This window comes from Camelus dromedarius, chromosome X, assembly GCF_036321535.1.
Source record: "Camelus dromedarius isolate mCamDro1 chromosome X, mCamDro1.pat, whole genome shotgun sequence".
Classification (NCBI taxonomy): domain Eukaryota; kingdom Metazoa; phylum Chordata; class Mammalia; order Artiodactyla; family Camelidae; genus Camelus; species Camelus dromedarius.
The window spans coordinates 64,295,995-64,309,721 of NC_087472.1; the positions used below are offsets into that span (position 1 = coordinate 64,295,995).

Sequence of the window (13,727 nt, forward strand, 5' to 3'; positions counted from 1 at the left end):
ATTGATCCACTTACAGAATCTTAAATAACATTTTCTTACTTGGACCACAACTTTATGTCCTTTTAGCTTTCTCCTTGGTTCCTACCCAATGTATTTTCTTTCTCTTTAACATCAGTCTGATTACCCTGGTAGTTCTACGTAATCAATTAATCCTGTATGGTTCTACCTCTTTCCCTATACAGCCTAGACCCCACAATACATCATATTAACCCTAACAATGATGTAGTCCCCTTGTATTTTACATACACTCATGATGATAAATGATTCTCAGCCAAGGGCTGTCTCAGAATATCCAGGATGGTGGAACCAGAGGAGTAAGGTTAAATGAAGAAAGAATGTTCAAAGTCAGTATAAATCCTTCCCAGAGATTTTGTTTCACATCCACCGTAGCCTGGATTGATAATCTCTGCCCTATAATAAGCCACAGTGGTAGTGTTGTAGTTACAAGTGTGGACTCATATTCAGACAACCTGTGCTTGAATCCTGGTTCCTCAGTTTGCTAGCAGTGTAGATAACCTCTGCATTTTAGTTTCTTTATCTGTAAAATGAGAATAAAATAGATTCTTAAACCCCAGAGTTGTTGCAAGTGTTAAATGAATTAACTAAATGCTTTATATGTAAAGCATTTAAAATAGTGCCTGGAAGATGATAAGTACTTAGAAATTGTTAATTATTGTTCCTGTCACACTATTCAGGAGTGTTGGGGTGGGGAAACTTTGAGAACCCTTGCTGTGTGCTCCTTTCTCACAGTATAGTTGTGAAGCTATGGATACCATGCAGCAAGGTATATTAGGGTCCTACAAATCTGTGCACTCCATCCTTAGCTGGGCTCTCAGTGCTACACTTGGCAGTCTTTTTAAAATGTCCCTGGTCAAGCCCCCTTCCCATTCCCCACATCAGGTATTCCATATCTTCACTGACTCCTCAAACTACTTATCCAACTCTAATTGGAAGAAAAATCTCTTTACACTGAATCTCTCTCAAACTGTAATCCTGTCTCTCCCCTTCCCTTTATAGATGAGTACCTCAACAAAGGAGTCTCACCTCAGTCTCTAAATTTCCTCACTCTACAACCCACACTGCATGCCACCTCCCACTCTCCCCACTCCTCTATCTAAGAGTGCTCTGATACAGGTCACCAACAACCTCGTCCTTATAGCTGGGTAAGCTGGATCCAGAGATCTCTTTGCAGCAATCTTGTTTACTTGACCCCCTGCCCTGTATCTTTTAACTCTGGCATCCACCTTTTCTCATGAAGTTCTGTACTCTCTTGGCTTCTGCCATATCTTTCATGCCTGCTTCTCCTCCTGTCTCTCCGATTATTCCTTCTCAGTCCCCTCTGTAGGCTTTTGTTTTTCATGCACCTGAAAGGTTCTTGGTCCTGGAGATTTCACTCCTTGGCCTTCCTCTTTTCTCAGTCTACATGTGTACCTTGGATAAGCCAATACAATGCCAATACAATGCCAATACTTCATTCACAGCGGTGATGAAAATGCAGGCACTAAAGCCAGACTGACCAGGATTTAAATCCTGGCTCTGCCACTTACTTGTTGTGTGACTTACTTAAACTCTCATAAGCCTTGGTTTCTCCTCAGTAAAAAGAGGACTGCAGTGCTTCCTAAATCATAAGATCTTTGTGAAGATTAAATAAGATAATGCTTGTGAAGTGCTGGGCACATAATAGGTACTTGATAAGTATTAGAAATAACAATTCCAAGTTCACAGCCCAGCATTTTGTCCTGACTTCAGTCTCAAACTTACTGTGTCCAAACCTGCCCTTATAATTGTTTCCTCCAATTTTGCCCTTTCATCCTTTGTTATTCATTCACTAAATGACACCATCACTTATCCAGTCACCCAAGCAGCAACATCAACCTGTACATGCATAATTTTAGATTCCTCTCTTTTGCTCACTCCCTGTATGTCTAACTAGCAACTAAGCCCTACTTATTCTCTCTTGTTAATATTTGTCCTGTCTGTGCCCTCTACCTTGCTGCTGCCTTAGCTAGTTTATGCTGCCATAGACTTTCATCTATGTAGTCTTTTAATTGGTTCTCCCTTCATCTACAGGGTCTTTTAATTGATCTCCTTGCCTCCTGCAGCCATGTTCCCGGACTTTAGCCTAGTCTCTAAACTGGTGCTAGAATGATCCTCTAGTGGATCCCTAATGTTTATAGGATAAAGTCCAAATTATTTAGTGTGGAGTAACAGTTCTTGAATGATTTCACATTTCCATGTCAAATAGCTTGTGCTACTTTCTTTACTGGAAATGCTCCCTTACCTTGACCTTCTAATAAGCATGTACTCGACAGCTCACCTCCTCAAGGAAGATTTCCATGACTGTGTTACCCTTTGTCCCAGTTAGAACTGATGTATCCTTCTTGTATTCTCCCACCTCTACCTATGAACATTTCTTTAAATTCTGAAACAGTTTCTTAAATATGTTGATCACATATTAACATACACATCTACTTTCCTCTATTAAGTTGTAACTTCCCTGAGGGCAAGGACTTTGTTTTGATTCATCTGTGTTTTGACTGTTTCAATTTACTGCTTATCATAGCATCTGATACCACAGCATTGTTGGTCAAATAAATGAATGCACAAATGGACAAACAACTCATGAGCTGTATTAACTTTAAAAAATATGCATCTCTAGGAGGATGAAAGATTAACTTCCTGGTTTTATTACTTTTTAAAATTATTTACCTTAGTTGGACAACTACTGAAAAAAGAGCCCTGGTTAAAAGATCTTTCAAATCCTTTCCTCTTCCAAGAGTTTGTGATTCTACCTTGTCCCTGATACTGTGGGGGATACCAAGGTATAAGATATGAAGTGTGTTCAAGGGAGTTTAATATATATGTGAGGAAATTAGAGTAACAATAATATAGAGGTGATAAGGCAATAGGGCTAGACATCAAATTAATCATATACCATAAATAACAACTCAGTAGAGGGAGTATATACTAATGGCTGGATTGGTTAGACAGGCTTTCTGGAACATATGGACTTGAGCTGGACTTTAGCAAATGGCAATGAATGAGTAATGTATTAACAACATCAAAGAGGCAGTGCAGCAAGTGATTAAGAGTGTAGACTCTATAGTACAACTTTCTTGCTTTAAACCTGGTTCTCCTATTTACTAGCCATATGATTTGGGGCAAGTAACTTCACCTCTCTGAGCCTCAACTACTTCTTTAATACATTTAGTATAGTAATCTTTTTTCCCTCATGTTGTGAGGGATAAATAAGATATTATGTATAAAGAGCTCTTCAGAGTGCCTAGTTTATAGTAAACACTTAATAAGTCACTTAATAAATGTTGATTGTTGTTATTATACCTTATACGTTCAGAAGGCTGTCATTTTGAAGAAGTTTTTTTACAGCTATCAGCAATGCTCTGAGAGCCAGGAAAGGATTATTATTTCCATTTGAGAAATGGAGAAGCTGAGGACCAGAAAAAGGGAGTGACTTATCAAAGGTGAGCTAATGGAAGAGTCAAGCCTCTTGAATCTCTGGCAAGCCAGAGCCTTTCTTGAGGCCTCTCTTTGACCATAAATTGGTATTTAATACTCTGCAACATCACAGTTTCTGAACAGCTGTTTTATTCATGTCTAGGGGATAGATCAGGGTGGAGTACAGCCAGGTGGGAAACTATGGAGAAGGAAGAATGTTGAGAAAAAGCCAGAACTATCTTTAGGATTTGATATTTGTTAAGGATGACCAGTTCAGTGGAGAATGTCCAGGCTCTGGCTTCTAAGACATGGAAAAAGTAAAACATAACTCACCCCACTAGGATAAAAATCATTTAGTGGGGAGGGAATAAAAGTAATCCAGGCCTCACCCTCCTTATCAGTCAGGCAAACAGAAAGTACTGACAGGTTGAGTCAATTTCCTGAGGAGGAAGAAAGAGGTTTTATGCAATAATAACATCTGGCAAAACTGTTTCTGATTGACCAGCATACAACTCTCCAAGATTCAGTGCTGTGCAGTTCGCTTCTGGTTGTCACACTAAGACAAATGTAACAGTAAAAACATTTTCTTTAGATCACTGACTCATTAGAATCCCCTATTCAGAGAAAAAAAAGTCTTGGGTTAGCCTTTTTTTTTTCAGACTCCACTTCTGAAAGGGTCCTCTCTCCCTGTTTCTAGGCAAGGTTAGATAAGGCCACAGGAAAATAGCCTATTTCTTTCTGTTTCATTCCCACACATCCCTCTCCCCCTCAACACACACACACAGAGTCTCAGTGCTACCTCTCTGTGCTAAGCTGCAAGATTGGTACTCTCTCACCATAGGTATGGGGTGGTTTCTAAACATCACAGCCTAGAATGTCTAAATAAAATCAACTCTGCCAAATGCTCACCATATGCCAGGTATTTTAATAAGAATTCCATAACAAAACTTGATTGGGAGATTTTTTATTGAGATATAATTGACATATCACATTATATTAGTTTCATGTGTATATCATGATTCAATATTTGTATATATTGTGAAGATTGGGGAATATTATTAATCTCCATCTTACAGATGAGCAAATTGAGACTTGAAAAAAGCAAGAGAGACAATGGAAATAGAAATTAATGCCAAATATCTGGTTCCAAAGCCACATGTTCTGTGCATTAAAACTCCTCATTGTGGAGGAAACAGAGCACCATCCAGGCAGGCTCTGTGCATGCTAAACTTATCTCTGCCTTATCTTAATTCTCACAACAAACTGCTTAGTTAGCTACTTCTGTTATCTCTACTTTACTGATGAAGAAATTAAGGCTCATACTCACTTCCACAGCACATAAACTAAAATAGGGGTATTAGATAGATGATTAGCATGACTCTAAATAAAAGAAACATATAAATTCATAGATTATACTATGTTTTGAATATTTGTACAAGAAAATGATGCCTGGCAACAAGAATGAATGAATAACTCTATATCCAATATCTTGACTGAATCTCACATTCATAATATTGTGTGAAAGAAGCAAGATACAAAAGACAACATAGTATATGATTCTATTCATATAAAATTTAAAAGCAGGCAAAACTATAGTGTTTATATAGAAAGAAAATAAATGAAACTATTATTTATTATTGTATATTCTCATTTATATTCCCTCCCTCTCTTACTCACTCATTCCTTCCCTCCCTTCCTTTCTCCCTCTTTCCTTGTCTCTTTTCTTTAAGTGTTATATATCTTAATTCTTTTACTCTTCTATGTCCTAAGGAAGGGCCTGGACTTTCCTGAGAGGAATTTTACAGATTCTGCCTTGGGGTACACCACATCATAGGTCCAGGCATGACGACTGTAAGAGGGCCAAAATATGGTAGAGGTAAGCTGGGGCAGTTACCACACATGGCCCAGTTATGGGTAAAACAGTGAGCTCACAAGGAACAAGTGGGTCTTCGAAAGGGGTACATCACATGGGAAAAAAAAAGCCTCATGGCTCACTGTACTCCATACCACCCAAAATTTCAGGGACTCTAAAGGGGCTAAAATGTAGATGTTAAAACTTCATAAACATAAACTATTCCTTCCTCTTGCCCAGAAGTTGTAGAGACCACAGAACAATTACTGATGAGCATGGAATTTTAAAAACAGAGTTTGGGTGTCTGACTGACTTTATGTTATATCTTGACTCTGGCCAAGCTGTATGACATTGAGCAAGTCACTTCCTCTCTCTAAGTCTCACCTTCCTCAGAAATGGGAATAATGATGAGCTTAACACATACATACAAACCAATACAATTTAAATGGGGAGATAATACTGTTTAACTTACAGAGTTGTTTTAGGTAAGAGCCTGGCACACAGGAGGTGCACATTAAATAAATGTTTCTTTCATTTCCTTTATTTTGTAGCCTCAGCCAGACCTCAGGAGGTAAAGCAGAAAACTCAGTGCCAGATGAATTGAGAGGATATATGCTAGTTTATTTTTGGAAGGATGTGCTTCAAAATCTACAAATTTATCATTGTCAAAAGAAGACACTACTGAAAACACATCAATCTGCCATCTACTTCATGCTCTCTGTTGTATACGGGAACAGAGAAACAGAGAGAGGAGGTCTACCTGGCTATCAACCTTCATTAAAATAATATTCTGTAGCTTCAAAACTTAGTTTGGGTTAATTCTCTCTACCTCTAAGTCAATGTAGAACACAAGCATAGAAGCTTAAAGACATACAGCACTACTAACACTGAAGCAAGCAGCCTTTGGTATATTTTAAAATAACTTACCTTCTTTGGCTAAAATTGCCTGGCAGAAAAGTACTCCTATGCTGGTTATTGAAGGATGGTGTGATATATGAAACTGTAAAAATACCTGCTGACTCCATTCATGCAGATATAATGCCCAGAAGATAATTATGACTTCTTTACTTTTGTGACCCTAGGGATGTATCAGCTGTTGCCACTGCTATGCTTGCTGTACTGAACCCACACCACCACTGCAGTTGGTTGCCAGAAAGACTTGTGTTTGAACCCTATGTCATGTTCTAACTGAGTGAACTTGACAAGTTACTTCATCTCTGTAAGTCTCAGTTTTCTCATTTCTCAAATAGAGATAATAATAGTACCTATCTTATAAAGTTTTTGTGAGGACTAAATGAGATGTTATATAAAATTAGCACGGCACTTCATACGAATTAAGTACTCTAATATTATTTCCTTCTTACCTTGCTCACTAAAGCATCTACCCCATTTCTGTGAATGAAGTTAGCTGCAGAGTTGACTACTTCCAGCATGCGGGTGAGTAGATCCTAAGATATTATAGCATGTTTACTTTCAAAATGACCTGGGCCTGGATCCTTCTTTAGAGTCACTTAATTAGGACTCAGCGAACTATGACCAGCCAGGCCCATGAGCTAAAAATCGTTTTCACATGTTTAAAGAGTTATAATAAGAAGAAAAAGAGGAAGAAGTAAAAGAGACAACATATGGCCTACAAAGCCTACAAATACTGGCTATTTCGTCCTTGACAAAAAAAAAAAAAAAAAGAAAGAAAGAAAGAAAGAAAAGAATGTTTGCCTAACCCTGCACTACACACTAATATAGTGGGAAAAGCACATGCAGTGGCTTGTCTGTGGGAATTACTTTTTAAAATTTTTTTATCAGCCCTATTGTTCTTATCCCTCTTCCCCTAGTAACAGATTCTCCCCAAACTGGGTGAGCATTTTATCTGAGCCTGGCCAAATAAAATATCCCACTTCTGGCAACAATGATTGGAGGGATTGTAAGCAGGAGCCTCAGGTTTCTTGCTTGCCCCCAAGTTAGATCTCATACATCAGAAGGGAACTGAAATTGTCTTTCCTGCTTTCAGGTCAGGCTCCCTTTTGGTGAAGGGAAGGTCAGAGAAACCCTTTACCTTAGATTACTTGTCTAGAACCTGAAGATTGGACTTCTGCCAGCTATGAGGGGAGTATGGGTGGGGGATCCACATGGGTAAGTGGACCCAGCCTCAATCCTGCCAACAAAAATAAGATGAGCTCCCTTACATAGGATACAAAACAAATAATAGTAGTCCTTTCACTCTCCCCTGATTTCTACTGGAAAGCATAACTAACCAGGAGAATCCAGCAGGACCTAGCATCACCAGTAATGTAATAAGTGATGGGGAGAAGAAGTGACCAAGAGGAAAGGCAAGACCTTCTCCTGGTCAAATTGCTGACCTTGAAGCAGATAATATGGGTGCACAAGGATCCTTATTGATTAAGGTCTTTCTAACATCCCAAGGAATGAGGAAAGCTTCTTTGAAATATGATTCATTGAGTTAGTTATTTGTGCCATTGGATCAACATAGAAGCTAAGCAGGAAGGATGTTAAAAGAAAACAAAACTATTTCTTTCTTATTAAGTCATATAAGCTGCTTATATATTCTGGAGATCAAGCCTTTGTCGGTTCCATTTGCAAAAATTTTTTTCCCATTCCATAGGTTGTCTTTTTGTTTTACCTAACGGTTTCCTTTGCTGTGCAGAAGCTTTTGAGTTTCATTAGGTCCCATTTGTTTATTCTTGCTTTTATTTCTATTGCTTCAGTGGACTGTTCTAGGAGAACACTTTTGAGATGTATGTCAGATAATGTTTTGCCTATATTTTCCTCTAGGAGGTTTATTGTATCTTGTCTTATGTTTAAGTCTTTGATCCATTTTGAGTTTCTTTTTGTGTGTGGTGTAAGGGAGTGTTCTAGCTTCATTGCTTTACATGCTGCTGTCCAGTTTTCCCAACACCATTTGCTGAATAGACTGTCTTTGTTCCATTGTATATTCTTGCCTCCTTTGTTGAAGATTATTTGACCAAAAGTTTGTGAGTTCATTTCTGGGTTCTCTGTTCTGTTCCATTGGTCTATATGTCTGTTTTTGTACCAATACCATGCTATCTTGATGACTGTAGCTGTATACAACCCAATCCAAAAATGAGCAGAAGACCTAAACAAGCAGTTCTCCAAGGAAAACATACAAATGATCAATAGACACAGGAAAAAAATGCTCAATATCACTAATTATCAGAGAAATGCACATCAAAACTACAATGAGGTATCACCTCACACCAGTCAGAATGGCCATCATTCAAAAGTCCACAAATGACAAATGCTGGAGAGGCTGTGGAGAAAAGGGAACCCTCCTTCACTGCTGGTGGAAATGCAATTTGGTGCAGCCACTGTGGAAATCAGTATGGAGATTCCTCAAAAGACTAGGAATAGGCTTATCATATGACCCAGGAACCCCACTCCTGGGGATATATCCAGAAGGAACCCTACTTCAAAAAGACACCTTCATCCCAATGCTCATAGCAGCACTATTTAAAATAGCCAAGACATGGAAACAGCCTAAATTTCTATCAACAAATGACTGGATAAAGAAGATGTGGTATATTTATACAATGGAATGCTACTCAGCCATAAAAACCGACAACATAACGCCATTTGCAGCAACATGGATGCTCCTGGAGAATGTCATTCTAAGTGAAGTACGCCAGAAAGAGAAAGAAAAATACCATATGAGATCGCCCATATGTGGAATCTAAAAAAAAAAAAAACAAAAAACAAAAAACAAAAAACAAACAAAGCATAAATACAAAAGAGAAATAGACTCACAGACATAGAATACAAACTTGTGGTTGCCAAGAGGGCCGAGGGCGGGAAGAAATAGACTGGGATTTCTAAATTGTAGAATAGATAAACAAGACTATACTGTATAGCACAGGGAAATATATACAAGATCTTATGGTAGCTCACAGAGAAAAAAATGTGACAATGAATATATATATGTTCATGTATAACTGAAAAGTTGTGCTCTACACTGGAATTTGACACAACATTGTAAACTGACAATAAATCAATAAAAATGTTAAAAAAGAAGATAAACAACAAAGACCTACTGTATAGCACAGGGAACTACATTCAGTATCTTGTATTAACCTATAATGGAAAGGAACCTAAAAAATATTATGTATGTGTGTGTATGTGTAATTGAATAGGATCACTTTGCTGTACACCTGAAACTAACTCAACATTGTAAATCAACTATACTTCAGTTTTTTAATTTAATAATAAAAGTACAGAAACCAAGCAAAAAAAAAAAAAGTATAGACCAGTCTCTCATGAAATGGATGCAAAAAATACTAAAGTATTATTAAATTGAACCCAGCATTATATAAAGGAAAACACATCACAAGCAAATGGGGTTTGTTCTAGGAATGCAAACATGGTTTAACATTCTAAATCATTAACAGGAAAAAAAGAAAAGAAAATCATATGATCATCTTAGAGACGCAGAAAAAGATTTGAAAAAATTCAGCACCTATACATGATAAAAACTCTTAGCAGAGTAGGAATAGAAAAGAGCCTTCTTAATCTGGTAAAGAATATCTATGGATACCTAGAGAAAACATCATAGTTAGTGAAATATTGAAGTGTTCTTCCTGAGATCAGGGATAAGTCAAGATTGCCTGCTGTCACCATTTCTATTCAAAATTATGTTGGAGTTCTAGCCAGTGCAATAGAATAAGAAAAAGAAATAAAAGCCATAAGGATTAGAAAGGAAGATATAAAACTATTATTCTCAGATGACATATTTACATATGTATAAAATCCAAAATTCTAAACATTATTAGAATTAATAAGTAAATTTAGCAAGGTCTCTGGATGCAATGACAGCATATATTTCTGTATACTAGCAATATAGAGAAATTTAAATTTGAAAAGATGTAATTTACATTAGTATCAAGACTATCAAATACCTAGGAACAAATCTAATGAAAAACTGCTAGACTGTATAATATTGAAACAACAAAACATTATTGAGAGGAACTGAAGAAGGCCTAAATAAATGGAGAGATACAGCACACTCATGAATTGGAAAACTCAATATTATAAAGATGTCAGTTCTCCCCAAACTAAATATATTAATTTAACACAATATATTTCTAAGATTCTATCTAAAATATCACAAGATATTTCTAATCTAAAGATTTCTCAAACATGAAACAAAAGCCCTATCCATAAAGGTGAAATTCATAACATGTACTAAATTAAAATTAGGAGTTTCTTTCCATTAAAAGATGCCATATCAAGAGAAAATAAAAGACAACTCACAGAGCTGGAGAAGATATTAGCAATGCATCTAACAAAGGGCTCATAGCCAGAATATATAAAGAATTTCTACAAATTAATACAAAAAAAAGACAAACAACCTGTTAGAAAAACAGGCAAAATACTTAAAGACACTTAACAACAACAACAAAAAAATGATATCCAAATTCCCCAAAAGCATACTAAGTTCTCAGTTTTATTAGTCATCAGTGAAATATAAATTGAAACCATGCTAAACACCAAAACACTCACCAGAATGACTCAAATAACAAAGATGGAAAATGCAAAGTTTTTGTGATGATGTGGAGCAGCTGAAACTCTCATATACTACTGATGGGAATGTAAATTGATACAAATACTTGGAAAAACTGTTGCTAAAATTGAACCAAGGCATACTCTATACCTAGGTATATAACCAGCAGAAATGGGTACATACGCTCATCAAAAGACATGTTCAAGGATGTTCATATCAGCACTGTTTGAAATAGTGCAATCTAGGAAACTTACCATATGCACAGCAACAGTAGAATGGATAAAATGAATCCCATACAAGGAATATTTTATAGCAATACAAATGAAACTTCTGCAGTTACATGTAACAATGTGGATGAACCTCGCAATCAAGCAGAGGAAGCCAGAAACAAACACATACAAACTGTAGGTTTAATTAATATAAATCACAAAAACAATCAGAATTAATCTATACTGTGAGAAGTCCTGATGTTGGCTACTTTGGAGTTGTGTAGTGACTAGAACAGGCTACAAGGGGAACTTCTAGGGTGATGGTGGTGGTGTTTTTTATATGTTGACTTGTTATTCTCTAATAATGAAAGATAAATGAGACATGTATTCATTTGCTAGGGCTACCATAACAAATTACCATAAACTTGGCAGATTAAAACAACAGAAATTCATTTTTCCATAGTTCCAGAGGCTGGATGTTTGAAATTAAGGTGTCAGTAAGGTTGCAGTCCCTTTGAAAGCTCTAAGACTCCTATCTTGCCTCTTCTAGCTTATGGTGGCTGCAAGTGTTCTGTAGCTTGTGGATGCATAACTCTAGTCTCTGCCTCCACCTTCACATGGCCATTTCCCCTTGTATGTCTCTCCTATGTGTGTCTCTCATAAGGATACTTGTCTTTGGATTTAGATCCCACTTGGATAATCCAGAATGATTTCATGTTAAGATTCTTAATATCTGCAAAACATTTTTTCAAATAAGGTCCCATTCACAGGTTCTGGAGGTTAGGACATGTACATAACTTTTTGGAGACCACCTTTCAACACACTATAAGCAGGAAGAAAGTTAAAGCGAAAATGTTTATCAGAGGAAGTCCTTCATTGTCTGAGATCTATAAGGGCCTCTTGCTCAGTGTATTGGTATTTACTATTTCTCTTCTGGCCTCCTGAATTGAAAATGTTGTCAAAGGACTCCAGTAGTATGTACTTGATGAGCATATTGAAGGGCATATCTGAGACTGAAATCCTAGAAGAGATTTGGAACCAGGACTAATTATAAGGGAGTCATAGGGAAGACAATTTTAGAACTATTAGACTCCCATACTCCCAACAGGAGTTTCTTTGGCAAGCAGTGTCTATCTAGGACCACTATGTAGGTTGCCATGTTTCTAGCTGTCCCCAGTGATTATTCTCATGCCTCTGTTTTTCTGTAGCTGAGCCAAGTCCTATAATGTGGGAGGCAGGACAGTTAAAAAGAATGGTGGTCTATATTAAGTAATGCCATTCTCAAATATGTCCTTATGCTAAAGATCTGTAAGGGCCTCTTGCTCAGTGTATTGGTATTAACTATTGCACAGAAGACCTTTCTTTGGTAGATGATGATGAGCCAGAGTGGTTGCATTTGTGAAGGAAAACATGACATTATTGAATAGGTCCCTGGAAAGACTGAACTTCTGGCTTGTGGCTGACCTAGGTGCCCCATAGTTGTCTCATTACGGATGATCCAAATGCCTATAAAGTTGATGCTGTGGCCAAGTCAGTGACACCAGAATTTATTTTCACTTGGCTCTTTTCATTTAGATATTTCCCCTGGGTGGTTAATATGCATCTTGAACTTAGCATAGCCAAAACACAATTCTTACCCAAACCAGTCCTTCTCTCATCTACTCATCTTAGTCATTGGCACCACCTTCCAACCAGTTTCTCCAGCCAAAAAACCTGGCAGTCAACTTTGATTTGTGTTTTACCACGTGAATTCAATTGTCATATCAGATTACCTCCAAAATATAGTGTCTTCTGAATTGAGCTACTAATAACTATTCACCACCACTGCTATCAACTTGGTCTAAGCTTCTGTTACCTTTAATCTTGATTACTGCAACAACCTCCTAACAAATATCCCTACTTCCACTTTTGCCTCTATAATCCATTCACTATGCAGAAACCAGGGCGATATTATATATATATATATATAAAACAAGGTGATAAGTGTGAATTTTTCTGTTGTCCTGATTTTGTAATTAGGGCCTGAAGAAGGAACCAGAAAAGAAGGAAAACAAAGAAAAGAGGAAGAAGAGAAAGAATGAGACATAGGAGAAGTATCTCATTCTAAAGAACATTGCCAACAGCTGAAGCCAGGTTTGCTCTTGAGGGCTTTCTGGGAGGTGGCAACACTGACCTTGCCACAGTCAACTCCGGTACTTCCATCAGTATCCAGCATATAAAGAGTAGGTGAAAGGACTATCAGATTCATGCCTCATTGAACTAATGAATAGTATGGTGGCTTTTTTTTCACTTTCATGGGTTCATTATGGGAGTGTTCTGACCCTTGAGCCAAGTGAGATAGTGCTTCAAGATAAGAGAATCACTCAAAGCAACTGGGGGAGCCTTCAAAATGGGAAAACTAACATTTTGATCCTGTCTATAAGGAAAAATGAGTTTTGCGTGCATTGAGTAGTCACTCCAGAGGATAGCTAAATTTGACATATTTTGCTAGGTCCCTACCCAAGAGGGCTTGTTACAAGGCAAGGGCTCCCCAGCAGCAGAGTCTTTGGGTTTTACAGGTGGGAGTGGCAGCTGAGGTTGAAAGAAGATGAACTGTGGCTAGATCTTATACATTAGAAAACTAATCAGTAGGAAAGCCCCTAATAACTCATAGGTGAATCTCTTGAACTCAGAAGGCATC

General features: G+C 37.4%; 1 protein-coding gene across 1 annotated transcript in view; it reads left to right on the forward strand.

Annotated features, from left to right (window-relative positions):
- Positions 1 to 13,727, forward strand: part of EDA2R (ectodysplasin A2 receptor) — a 126,629-nt gene that overhangs the window by 19,818 nt on the left and 93,084 nt on the right. The window contains exons 2-4 of the mRNA XM_064483082.1: positions 6,391 to 6,527; positions 6,687 to 6,745; positions 13,067 to 13,269. The gene's annotated coding sequence lies outside the window, so the exon portion shown is untranslated. The remainder of the gene's footprint in view (positions 1 to 6,390; positions 6,528 to 6,686; positions 6,746 to 13,066; positions 13,270 to 13,727) is intronic.